Genomic DNA, 13,399 nt, shown 5'->3' with positions numbered 1-13,399 from the left:
GCTTTCCCCGGGGGAAAGAGCCCAATAGTGGATTCACACAAACAAATCTGCCTCATGGGAAACCTTCTGGGTTTTAGTTCTTTCATTGGTGGGGCCTCTATTTAAGCCAGCGCTGAGCCTGTGCTATGAGCTCCATGAAGTATGATCTTGGCATCCCCCATCTTAGCTCCCAAATGCCTCCCAAAGGTCTCCCACTTCCAGGGTCATTTATATTTGAGGTGGTTATTATTTAAAAAGCAGAAAAATAAATGTTGTTGAGGATATGGAGAAATTAGAACCCTTGTGCAGTACTGGTGGGAATGTAAAATGGTGCAACTGCTGCAGAAAACAGTATGGCAGTTCCTCAGAAAGTTAAACAGAATTACTATATGATCCAGCACAGCATCTCTAGGTGTATACCCCAAAGAATCAAAAGCAAGAATTCCAACAGGTATTTGTACACCCATGTTCATAGCAGCATTATTCACAGTAGCCAAAAGGTAGAAACAACTGAAATGTCTGTCAACATACAAGTGGGCAAACAAACTAGTATATTCATACAATGGACTATTATTTTTGCCTTAAGAATTAAGGAAACTCTGATATATGTTACAACATATATCAACCTTGAAGACATTACACTAAGTGAAATAAGCCAGATGCCAAAGGACAAATACTGTGTGATTCCACTTATATGAAGTACCCAGAATAGTCAAATTCACAGAGACAGAAAGTAGAATGGTGGTTGCCAGGGGCTGGAAGGGAGGGGGGTGGGGTGGGGTGGGAGGGTTAGTGTTTATTTCGTACAGTTTCAGTTTGGGTGATGGTAACACAACAATGTGAATGTACTTAATGCCAATGAACTGTACGTAAAATGATTAAGAAGGCATATTTTATGTTATGTATATTTTTTCACAATATAGAAGGAGAAGCAGAAAAAGGAGCAGGAGGAGGAGGGGAGTGGGAGGAGGAGGAGGAAGAGAAGAAGATGAATCCAAAGAGACGAATTCGTTCAGCAAACACTGCCAAGCACGGCTCTGTGCTCAGCCCAGGGCTGGGTGCTGAGGAAACAAAGTCGGATACAGCCCCTGCCAAGGAGCTCACATAGCAGAAAGGAAAATTGCCGACTACAGCAGATCCTGGAGATCTACCACAGAAATGAACGAGGATCAATGTCCACAAATGTTAGGAGTCAGTAGCCTTGCTCACTTCCCACCTCCCCCCACCTCCACTTCTCTCATCAAGCCCAGTGGTCATCTCTTCCTTGGACAGAGACTCTGGCTCCCCCCAGGCTCAGTTAAGGCCACTCACCACCTGGCAGTCTGTGGGTCCTTGTAAAACATAAATTAGTCCTTCTTACTCTTCCGCTTTCCATGCACTTAAAACCCAAACTCTTATCAGAATATGATTCTCAAAAGATTACAAACATCATTCTCATGAAGATCAATAGTGGGTACATATCACCCTTTTATTTAACTTGTGGATAAGTGTATCTGCAAGATGACAAAGTGGATTCAAAAGAAAACTTAGGAGACAGGGGTTTTTACAGTGAACAGAAATAACAAATTAGATACAAAACTGGTTAATGTCCTTCAGGGCAATTTTTCTGTAGGGACAGACAAAAGATAATTAGAAACCAGCACAGCCCTAGCCCACTTGCTCAATGGTTAGAACCCTTGGACCAAACTGTTGGCCTGGTCAAGGTCAAGTACCTCAGTTGAAGACCTGATCCCCAACACAGTCAGGGTATAGATGGGAGGCAACCAATCACTGTATCTCTCTCACGTAGATGTTTCTCTCTCTTTCTCTCCTCTTCCTCATTACCCTCCATTCTCTCTAAAAAAACCCAAAACCAAAACAAACACACACCAAAGGAAAAACAAAAACAAAAAACCCAGCACATTCTACCAGTTTTAGAGAATTATAAGATGTCTGAACTTTAAATTCCCCCAGTCAGGTGACCCTCAGGCAGGGCTGTTGGAAAATGCCCTGTTAGTCTATCTATACAATAACTACTTTGTATTATTTACACATTTTGGTATGATATTACCTTCCTTATCGTAATGGGTACAAGAAGCCGCAAGATCCAGCCCTGCCTCTCACTCTGATGTGATTTCCCTCCACTCTTCTCCTTGCTCACCCAGTACAGCTTTACCAGCCTCCTTTTTGTTTCTCGAAATTAAAAGCAATTTCCTTCTTGCTCCTGGGCCTTTGCACTTGCTGTTTTCTCAAGGAGTAATATTCACTTGGTTCTCAATATGGCTCACTACTTATCATCATTCTGGTCTCAGCATAGCTGTTACCTCCTCAGTGAAGTTGTTACTACTACCCCCCTTCCCCAAATGGTCCCTACTCCCAGTCACTTAACAGGCCACACTATTTATTGTCTTAATATAGGTCCTAAAATTATCTGAAATAATTTTTTCTATTTTTTCATCCGCCTGTGTATTGGCTGACCTCTCAACTAGAATGCAAAGTCCCTGAGGGCAAAGATGTTTATTATTGTTTTCACTGCTGTCTCCCCTGAGCTTGGATGGGGCCTCAATCAGGACTCAGTAAGAAGCTGTTGAATGCTCAAAGGAGCACGGTGATGTTCTCCCTGTATCTGCTTCCTCCCCTCTCTTTCTACTTCCGCGTGTCTCTCCTGATTCTTGTCTTCCTCTCCATCCTCTGTCCTCCTCTTTCTTTCTGCTCCCCCTCCCTTTTCTTAAAAGGGACCACAATGTGGGACAAAGTGGATTAGTACCTGTTGCTCCTTCCTTGTTTATTTGAGAGACTCAGGACAGTGACTCACGGTGGGTGCTGAAAGGGATAGAAAAAGGAGTCCAACACAGCTCCTGGCCTCAGGGAGCTCACTGTCTGGTACAGGTAGTGTGACAGGGGCACAGGTGGCCATGCCACATGGCAGACAGTGCTCAGTACTGGAGACAGACAGTTCCAGGCTATGGACACCACAGGAGCAACCAGGGAGGGCTCTGGGGGCGGAGCACTTGAGACTGAGTGACGAGGGCAAAGTGGGTTGGGCTGAGGACTCTGGATGCCAGGGTGGGGAGTTTGGATTGTAGCCTATAGAGAGTCAGGAAAGAATTCCATTTTAAAATTTTAATTTAATTTTTTAAATTGGCCAGGTTATTTTTTTGCCAAGAAGGAAAGAGACAGAGAAAAAGAAGAGAAAAATAGGAAGAGAGGAAAGAGGGAGGAAAGAAGAAAGATTAAGTTACTGTTTCTTGGGGCCCTCTATTAATTGTCCCTGTTCCTTGATGGAAAACAACACTTCCCACCCTTAGCACAAGCAGACAGAACAATGCAGTTCATGTTTTAATTATTTCTATCATGATTTACGGAATCATTTCCCATTTTAATACATTCTGATAATGATTTTAGCTTGTTTTCTAATCAGAAGCTAATGACAATGATAATGCAGTACCACAAGATTTATAATCAAAATTGCATTAAAAATATTAGCAACAATAAACTAATTAAAACTTATTTGCTCAGCAAACATTTCCCCAGTACCTAGTCTGTGCAAGATTCTGTATTAATAATGATGTCCTAGTTTCTCACAAATTGACAACTTCTGAAACCTGACAATATTTGACAACTAATATTTGAGCTAGAAGAATCTTTCAATGTTCAAAAATGTTTATCCAACTCAGTTTTTACCAGGCTGGGAGTAGAAGGCAGAGGTCTGGCCCCCATGAATTTTGCCCCTAGGTCTTCCTCTTATGGATGTTATGTTACATGACAAACAGGGCTTTGCAAAGGTAATTAAGGCTACAAATCAGCTGACCTGAAAGTATTACTCAGGTAGCTTGATGTAATCCCACAAGCCCTGAAAAGCAGAGATCTTTTCTGGCTGGCAGCAGAGGGGAAACCAGACATTCAAAGTATTAGATAAATTTAATGTGCCTTTGTTGGCTTGAAGATGACGGGGGACACATGGCAAAGAAATGGGAACCTCAGTCCTACAATTGCAAGAAACTGAATTCTGCCAACAAACTGAATGAGTCAGGCCTCCATACAGGAACCCAGCTCAGCTAACCTTGATTTTGACCTTGTTCCTGAGCAGAGGACCCAGCAGGGTCACACAGCGCCTGAACTTCTGGCCAGTGGACTTGAGACAATACACAGTTGTGGTTTAAACCACTAGATTTATGATCATCTGTTACAGCAGCCACAGACAATTAATACAGCAAAGTAAAATTTAAAAAAGAAGAATAACCACTTATTTCAAGTTAAATGTGTTCCATATAAAGAGCTCTACTTAATGTATAGATAAGACCTTCCATGGTTTGTAGGGTGTTGAAATGTTTTTCTATTATAAATTATAGATAGTGAGAGGATTTTGTTTTCAATATCCTAATGTGGCAAAATAAAAAGTTTTCTGCCCTATGTAAGCTTCTGTTCCATGAACACCCCACTCCCCACCCCGTTCCTATAGCATTTGCTGCTCTGTGAGATCCAAACGTGCGTGGGCATTGCTAATCTAGCCAGCCCTGCACCCAAACTTTCAGGGGCAGATGCTGAAGACTTGTCCTCAGTGTGAAAGGGCTTGTCCACTGTCCTTTAAGGACTAGGGGAAGCATTTCAGGATTCCCAGTTGAGAGCTTTCTCAATAATCTAGAGATTGCAGCTCAATGGGCAAAGGGAAGGTTAAAGCTAGCATCGCCCTAGAAAGGACCATTCTCCCCAGGATAATGCTGCAAGCCCAGGCCTCATCCTGACCACTCTTGACCTGAGGCAGGACAAACAACCTGCTCAGCACCCCTGAGTATGCTGGAGAGCAATTCTGCTGTGAACAACAAAATAAAAAATCACAGGGATGGATCTGAGCCATTGTTGATGCTACCTCTCTCATCCTCATGTCTAACACTGTATCTTCTTACTTGACATGATTAGGGTCCCAAATAGATGGCCTTCCCTCACCAAAGCTGAGTCTTTGTGGCTGAACCAGCTTGGGGGTCTTCAAAGTGCTGCCCAGAACCCAGCAAAGATGTTTTAGGGACAGTGAAATGGCCTCTGGGCTGCTCACCTTCACTTCAGCCAGCAGCTCGCCTTATATCTATTCTTTATACAGCATCATGCTTACACAGAATGTTTTATTTGAAAGCAGGATTTCATTGCTAGCAAAAAAATGAAAACCAGAAAGGAGATGACCCTGAAGGTTCTTGTTTGTGTATGATTTTTGTCTTCGGCCTCAAGAAGAGCAGGTCAGGACCTGTAGACGAGTCTGGTTGGGCCAGCCGCTTGAGCACACGCATGACAGGCCACCATTCACTGAAAGTTAATCCGAACATCAGTTTGCCTGATGGTCAATTCACCAAATCACTGGGGGATTTCTCTAAGCTGGAGCTTCCCCAGGGATTCCTTGCAGACACTTCACATGGCCATTTCACAAGGATTTGTCTTTTTGGCTCAGGTGAAAGTCAATCTCCCTTCTATTGTATGTTTCAGTCCTTCCTAAATGCTGCACTTGGAGATGTCCCCTAATGCCTGTTTATTATCATCCTCTTCTTATGGACCAATCCTGGCTGAGCCGGAGAAATGCCGAAGCATTTCTAACTCCCACTTAAGGTGTCTGTCAGACAGCTCTTAGTGAGCTCACTGGGCAAAAACCATCATTCTGAGAAATTATTTATGGCAAGTTGCCTTGGAGCAATTTGGCTTTTGATAAATTGCTCTCAGAGCCCCTATAAGGGGGTTCTCGTGTCCTGGAAGAAATCTATGGGATTTATCATGTTCTCAGAATGCCTCTAGAGGGTATTGTGACAGGTGGCAGTGGCATGGTCACAATCAATCAGCAGACGGGGAGGTAATTCCACCACAGTTCATATCCTCATGCAATCGTTCAAAGTTTAATGCCACTTGGACATGGGCTCTGGCACACAGTAGGCCCTCAGTAACTGCTGCCTCCTCTCCTTCCCTTCTTCTTGCCATTATTTTTCCTCTCTGCCTTTCATTGACTCCACATCTATAATGGCTCGTGGTTACTACCTCCAAACTCCTTTCCACTGCCTCATTTCCAGTGGTTTCTCCTCCCCTAGAAGGACGGACTTGTCACAGAGAAATCACACTAGGCTCTTAAAATTCAGCACCTATCAATGGGAATAGACCTAAAAGCCATAAAAATCAATTCTTAAATGAAAAATTGGGACTCTAGAATAAAATCCATTTTCATTTAAATCTAATTTCTAAAGATTATAATACTTTTTTTACTTTAAAATTTTAAAGAAAATGTTGCTAAGAGTTAAGATGTAAAAATGCCAAGAAAATGTCAGAGTTAATAACAACCAATTTGAAACTGGGCATTACTCCATGCAGAATTTCAGAACTGAAGGAGAATTTGAAAGCCAATGTGTTCCACCTGCCCCTGATACAAGATCCCCTCTGTGCATCGCACTCCAGGAGCAGTCAGCATTTGCTTACATCCCTCGAGTGGCAGGGGTCTCACTCCCTCACCAATTCGTCCTTGGCCAGCTCTGCTTCTTAGCGAGTTCTTATGTTGGTCTTGAAATCACTCTTCCTTTTGCATTCCCTGTTCTAATTCTGAGCAGAGAAGTCAGCAAACTTTTCTCCTAAAGGGCCTGACAGTAAATATTTAGGCTTTGTGGGCCTTGCAACTTCTCAACCTTCTGTAGCACAAAGGCAGCCATTGACAATACATAAATGAATGAGTGTGGCTGCATTCCAATAAAATTTTATCTACAAAAACAGGCAGCAGCGAGATTTGGGCCACGGGCCATAGTTTACCCATGCCTGTTCTAGAACCTCACAGAACACTTACCATCCTTTATTCCCATGAGAGCTCTTCAGACACCTAAACTCGGCCAGCCTGTCTCCAAGAGATGTCTTGTTTGCCAGATGCTCAATTCACCAAGCTAAGGGGAACTCTTCCTTCCAATCATCCCCATAAAATATGGCTTCACACCTTCTCATCTGTGGGCTACTCTCTGGAAAGACTCCAAGGACAGATATTTCTAGGACATACCCCGATCTGCCTGGCACAGAAAAGGAGCACTAACTAACATGTGCTGTGCACTCACTATGTGTTCATCATGGCATACAGAATTTCACATAAATTATCCTATTCTTCCTCACAAAATTACCACAGAGTAGGCTCTATTATTAGTTCCATTTTAGAGATAAGGAAACTGAGGTTCAGAGATGTTAAATAACTTGCCCAAGGTCAAATAGATGTAAGGACTCAATCCTGGGCAGTGTCATTTCAGAATACTGTTCCATTTTAAATAAGAATTTGTTGTTATGAAATATTTCCCTCATAGAAAAGAACCTACCATATACATAAAACATATATAAGGTATAAAAAAATTGTAATATGTATATACAGGTTACCCAACAATCATCTTATGTTGCAGCCCGTGTGTGCCCACCCTGCACATATCACTCCTTCACCCAGAGGGGACCCCTAGTCTGTTGCTTTTCTTTATTGTTTTATTATTATGTGCATGTTTCCCATTTAATTGTATGTTTTTAAATGTATTTATAAGTGGACTCATGCTTCATGCTGTATGTTTTGTCTGAAACTTGCCTTATATTATGTTTGTGAGATTTTTGTTGCTGAATATAGGTGTAGATCATTAATTTTCATACCTCTGTAGTATTCCATCATATAAATATGCTACGGTTTTGTTGTTGTTTATCCCCCTGTTGAAGGACACTTGGGTAGTTCCCTGTGTTTTGTTTGGTTGCTGTTGTAAGCCAGATAGCTGGACATTTCTGTATGTGTCTCCCAGCACATGTGCAGAGCTTCTCTAGGGTATAAACCTCGAAATGGAATCATTGAATCACAGAGTTTCCCACACTTTCTCAAAGTGGTTTTAGCTATTTATACTCCCACCAGCAGTGTCTGAGCAATCCCATTACTCCACATCCTTATGATTTTAATTTTTGCCAATCTTCTGGGTATTTGATATGTCACTTCAATTTGTACGTTTCCGATTAATAAGGAGACTGAGCCATCTGTTCACATATTTATAAGCCATTTGTGTTTACCCTTTTGGACTGGTGACTTTGCCCATTTTTCTGTTGGGTTGTTTGTCTTTTCCCTGTGGATTTGTTTGGAGCACACCTAGCCACAATGCTAAACTGAATGAAATGATCACCTCCTGCATTCTGAGCATAGACTTCTATTAATGTGGCCTCAGACTGCGGTCCTTCTACACAGCAATGACTTCACACAGAGTTTACTGTCAGTAAACACTGCTAAGTCAGTAACAAAACACCTATGAACCTTTCTTGGGAATTAAATTAAAAAAAGAAGAAACTACTTGGTGATAAAATTCAGCCAACCAAAAGATGAATCAAAATGTAGACCTTAAGAATGGAGGGCTGTGATAAAAAGGAGTGATTGTGAGCACTGGACCTATTTAATATGAAACAACCGGCAATATGAAGATAATGTAGCATAAAATTCAGGAGGCAGAGGAGGGGAAAGGAGTTGTAAAATTGCTAATTTCCTCTTCTTCCACAGAAGGACTTTAATCGATACCATCTAAAATTGAAAACTGGAGTTTAAAAGCCAGGACTCCAACCTCACTGCTTTTCATAATCTTTTATTACCCTTAGATATTTTAGAAACAAATATTTTCTCATGTGAAGGCAAAATTGCTTAATGTTGATCCATTCTTTCTGCTTTACTTTTATTTTCTCCTGTTACATTCAAATAAATAAAATATAACATCAATTTTAATTAGCATGTAGTAATAATAACCTCATTTTATAAAATTATTTCTGCCCATCTCTCAACTTACATGCACGGAAAAATATCTGAATGAGTCATCTTATGTTAGAGATGGTGAAATTTTGAGTGATTTTTTTTTCATTCTATTCTTTGTACCTATTTATTTTACTTGATTTTTAAATATGCTTTATTTATTTCAGTGAAAGAGAGAAGAAGGGAGAGGGAGAGAGAGAAACACATATTCTTTTTATAAAGACAGAAAGTAATTTTTAAACTGGTAGGCTTTTTCAACCATTTATCTCCCTCTTTCTGTTCTTCTGTGATTGACTTTCTGAACTAAAGAACAGGACCTTACACTTATTATTGCTTAATCATCTTAAAAATTTCCCCAGTACATTGGCCAACTGGATGAAACACACACTATATTGTTCCTCCATCGAAATGAATTCATTCAAACACATTCTGGGCATCTACTAGGTGCTCAGAGAAACAAGTCCCTGTGACATATGCAAATTCCTTGAATAAAGTAGATACTCAAGAAATGTTTACCGACCAATTGAATTTGGAAATAAGAAGAGTAATAATAATAACATACTAATCCCTTAAATAGCATTTATTTGGGCCAGGTACTATTCTAATTTTATATATATACTCAATCTTCACAACAACCCTATTGTCTGTATTTCAATAGATAAAGAAACTGAGGTTTTGAGAGGTAAGTAGTTTGAGTCAAGGGCACAACTGGGATTCAGACCCAGGAAATTGGGCTCCAGAATCCATGCTCCATGACATCTGGGCTGTATTCTTCCCCCTGGGCCCACAGAGAGGCTATACTCCCCAGCCTCTCTTGCAATTAGAGGTAACCATTGAGTTCTGAGCAATGGAATATGAGCAAAGGTGATGTGCACTATGGGCAGCATTGGCTTATAAAACCATCCCCGGGCGCCCAGTGCTCTTTTGCCTCCACTGTGTGAGTGGGGAAGACTCCCAGGACCTAGAAGCCATGGAGCTCCAACAACCTCGAATCCCCGTGGCATTTATGGAGGGGGACCACCGCTTCGAGAGAAAGTGTCACAGGAGGGCAGCCTCACAAGATGGCTTTGGGACATACCTCACTCTTCCCCGCCCTTGGCTGAGTGTAGCAATGGCACAGGTGCTCACCATTTCTGGCCAGTACTAGACTCAGCCATGGCAATCTTTGAGCCCTTTTAGTCTGGCTCAGACTTTCTCAGAGCTGTACCGCCTGGGTCTCTTCCTACCCAGGCGCCCAGCCTTCCCCTCTCCTCTCACAGGTGTCAGACCCACCCCACAGTTTGAAGACTTGCTCTGCCTTTCTCTGCTCTCTCTCTCCCTTTTCCTTCACAGGCATTCCTCTCAGATGCCCTCTGACTCTGCCTGGGCATCTGCTTCCCAGAGGGCCCAACCGACAACGCCCCTCCCCCGATCTGCACTTGAGTACAACATGAGCAAAGAAAAAAAACCTAAATGTATTAAACCACTGGAATATAAGGGTGCTGTTTGTTACTGCAATTAGACTGCATCAAGTACACATTCTTAATCACCTGTTGTGAAATTTTGAAATATAAAACATCTAAACACCTGGGAAACTATTAGAGAAAAGTAAAGTGAGTCCAAAAAGGTTATGGGAAAAATATGCTCTATATGTAAAAATCTCCCCTATCATTCAAGGCACTGATGCTAAACCAGAATTTAAGGGGCACAACCAGATATAGTCATATTTGCTGTACTGGGCTGTTTTAGTCCCCTCTGTCCCCCTGTGCTCAGCAAAGGGCTTGGCTCCAGACAGGTGTTTAATACATACTGGCTGGACAAATGACTGCTTCCTGGCGGATACCACCCCTGCTGGTGAATATAGCCTGAAATAAAAGTAGTCATATCTGTATCTTGGTCCCAAAGAGCTTATTAACTCCAGCCATCTTGAGTTTTTTACACCCTTTCCCCGGGGTGATGGACAGACCATCTGCTTCTAAAAGTCTCCAGGGAGCCAGACTGTCCACCCTGGATGCTGAGGAAAGCTGGCGTTTCTGTATTCTCCCTGAGCAGTCCCTCTGAATTCTTGGCTGGCTGTGGACTGTTATTTGAGGGTGATGGAGCCATACCACACATCTCTTCTCTGCACCGGTAAAGCCAATTACCCAATTTACAAAATGTTTCTTAGAGACTGGTACCTACAAACTGCGTTTCCTAATTAGCTGTCAGTAAGCACCCCAGCAATGCAGGTGTGACATTTTCAAAAGTCAGGGTCACAAATGCAAAGCGTATGCGTGCTGCCTGTGGTGGTGGGGGGGGAAGGGTGCTCCCTTCTGCAGGTTTGCACAAATTATAAGTTGTCAGCCCTTTCCCTGGGGATGGGGCCCCAGGTCACCTGCTGAGGAGGGCCGGCACTGCTGCTGTGTGCCATGGAGCCATCTCCACTCCTTTCTGGGGCAGTTGAACCAGCAATTAAATGGAACTCACTGGCCAGATTTGGCCCCATCCAAGTACCAGGAATCCAAGATGCAACCGGGCCAGCAGGAGAGGGGAATTAGGTGTCAGGGAACCTACAAATAACTGCCACAGTTGATCTCTCAGATCCCTTCCTGCCCTAACAGTCTGGTTTGGTTTATATTCTAGGCCAGATTTTTGTTCAATTTATACATACCAGCTATGTTTCTTTAGCTCTGACCTATGTGTCAGGCACTATGCTAGGTTCTTTACATGCATCATCTCATTTACTAGTCATAACATACTATTCATTTAATATTCACAATGACCCTATGAGATGGACACTATTACTATTCCCCATTTAACAGAGGAGGAAATACAAGTTCAGGGAGCTTAACTGACAAGCTCAAGATCACACAACTATTAAGACAAGAAGCCAGTATTCAAACCCAGGCCATTGAATTCCAAACCTTAACTCTGTCTCTTACAATCCAAGTTGTCTAGAATTGGGCAAATGCCTTGTAAAGCACTGGGCTGCCTGACACTGGGGTATTTGGGCAAAAACCTGCAGGATGATATTGTAGAAAGGATTATTTCACTGAATAAAGGAATAGGTTCTAATCCTGAAATTCTATGAGGAGACAAAGAGACAGGAAAAGTGGGGTTAAGTCTTGGGAACAGCAGTGGTTCTCTGGGATGGAGCACTCAATGGGTGAATGGGAGAAATGAGAGGTGGGGTTGCAAAGGGAGGTTGAGGCAACCTTTGGAGGGCTCTGAGCACCAGTAAAGGGGCTTGCACCTTATTCTGGGGCCCCAGGGAATTTTTGTTTTGGTTTGGGGTTTTTTAACTATTTTAATCATGTACAATTTAGTAGCATTAAGTGCACTCATAATGTTGTGTAACCATCACCACTATTTCCAGAACTGTCATCATCCCAAACAGAAAAACCCTGTATACCTATAAGCCCTGGGTAGTTTTTAAAGGGGCTTAAACTTAAATCTGATAATGACATCATCAGAGCTGAGATAGTGATGACACCATCAGATTGGGGTGGACAAAATTGGCCACTATTTAAAGGACGTTATTAAAGGAAAGAGGGGCTGGGCAAGGGAATGGGTGATGAGACCAGTGCAGAGGTACAGGCAGGAGACAGAAGGAGCCAAAGACAGGGTGCAAGATGGGCAGAGGGAATGCTTAGATTCGGAACAAGAGGAAGGGAAACTGCAGAGGGAGAGGGGAGTCCTACCTTCTTCTAGGGGTGCTGTGAGTCCTGGGCTACCAGGAAATGAGATAGAGAAGCCAGGAGGGGGGCCTCAGGGCCCTGGGACACCGCCAAGAGGTGCTGGCTGGCTGTACACTGCACTGACATACCCTGGGGAGTCACATCCCTGAACCTGACAGTCCTTCCTGGGACATGGGTGAGAGCTGTTCCCTTGGCTTCAGTCCTAACATGCCTTCCCAGGTCTACATACCCAGGTCCCAATTCTTGCTTGTGCCCCCATCCCTATGCTATGGCTGAGATCAGTTAAGTGGTCCCCAAGCCTATCGGGGCATTTCCCATCCAGACCACAGTGCCTCGGGCTGCCCCTGAACTCTGAAGGATGTGAAGCTTCTCCCTGCCTGAAAAACGGGGCAGAGGCCTTTCAGCTTGAAGCCCAGCCCAGAAAACAGATACCACCAAGTGCCAGGAGGGAAGCAGGAGGCTCCAAAGGAAGGAATTCTTTTGAGGACCCTGGGAGGAAGTGCTGGTTGGGGGTGGGGGAGGCTCCAGGAGGAGGATGCATTTCAAGGGAGGCTCCTGTGGATATCCTGGGGGCAGTCTGGGACCAGTGCATTTGGGGGTATGACCCATTCCAGGGAAACCCCTTTGCAGAACCTCGTGACCATGAGGCTTTGGAAAGCCTGGGGGAGATGCCAACCCTCAGAGGACAGCCCATCCCAATCCTGGTAGGGGACTCACACTGCTGCACCTCCCTTCTTTGTAAAATGGAGAAGCAATGCTGAGAAGGCCTAATTAACCATGAGGGGACCCCTGCTCAGACAGAGGGTAAAAGTAAGGTGCCTATGCCCTCTACTCCACCCCCTCCCCAGGATTCTGCTCCATAAACATCTGTCACAGCCTCCTAGGCCCTTTCTCAGGTGGAAGGCAAAGAAAAATTACCTTCATAAATCCTGCAACCAGAATAGGAGGATTTTTCAGGGTTTATTCATTTTCATACAGAAAAAAATTATGATTATTTTTTCCCCAAGTATCCACCTTAGTGTGGAATTAT

At 43.2% G+C, this 13,399-nt stretch overlaps 1 protein-coding gene across 1 annotated transcript in view; it reads right to left on the bottom strand.

The window, feature by feature from the left end:
* The window catches only part of GABBR2 (gamma-aminobutyric acid type B receptor subunit 2), a 312,749-nt gene that overhangs the window by 222,879 nt on the left and 76,471 nt on the right, over positions 1-13,399 (bottom strand). The gene's annotated exons all lie outside the window — the stretch shown is intronic.

This window comes from Myotis myotis, unplaced genomic scaffold, assembly GCF_014108235.1.
Source record: "Myotis myotis isolate mMyoMyo1 unplaced genomic scaffold, mMyoMyo1.p scaffold_m19_p_12, whole genome shotgun sequence".
In the NCBI taxonomy this organism is placed as follows: Eukaryota; Metazoa; Chordata; class Mammalia; order Chiroptera; family Vespertilionidae; genus Myotis; species Myotis myotis.
Note: the sequence above shows the minus strand (reverse complement) of the source record. Positions and strands in the feature narration are given on the sequence as shown.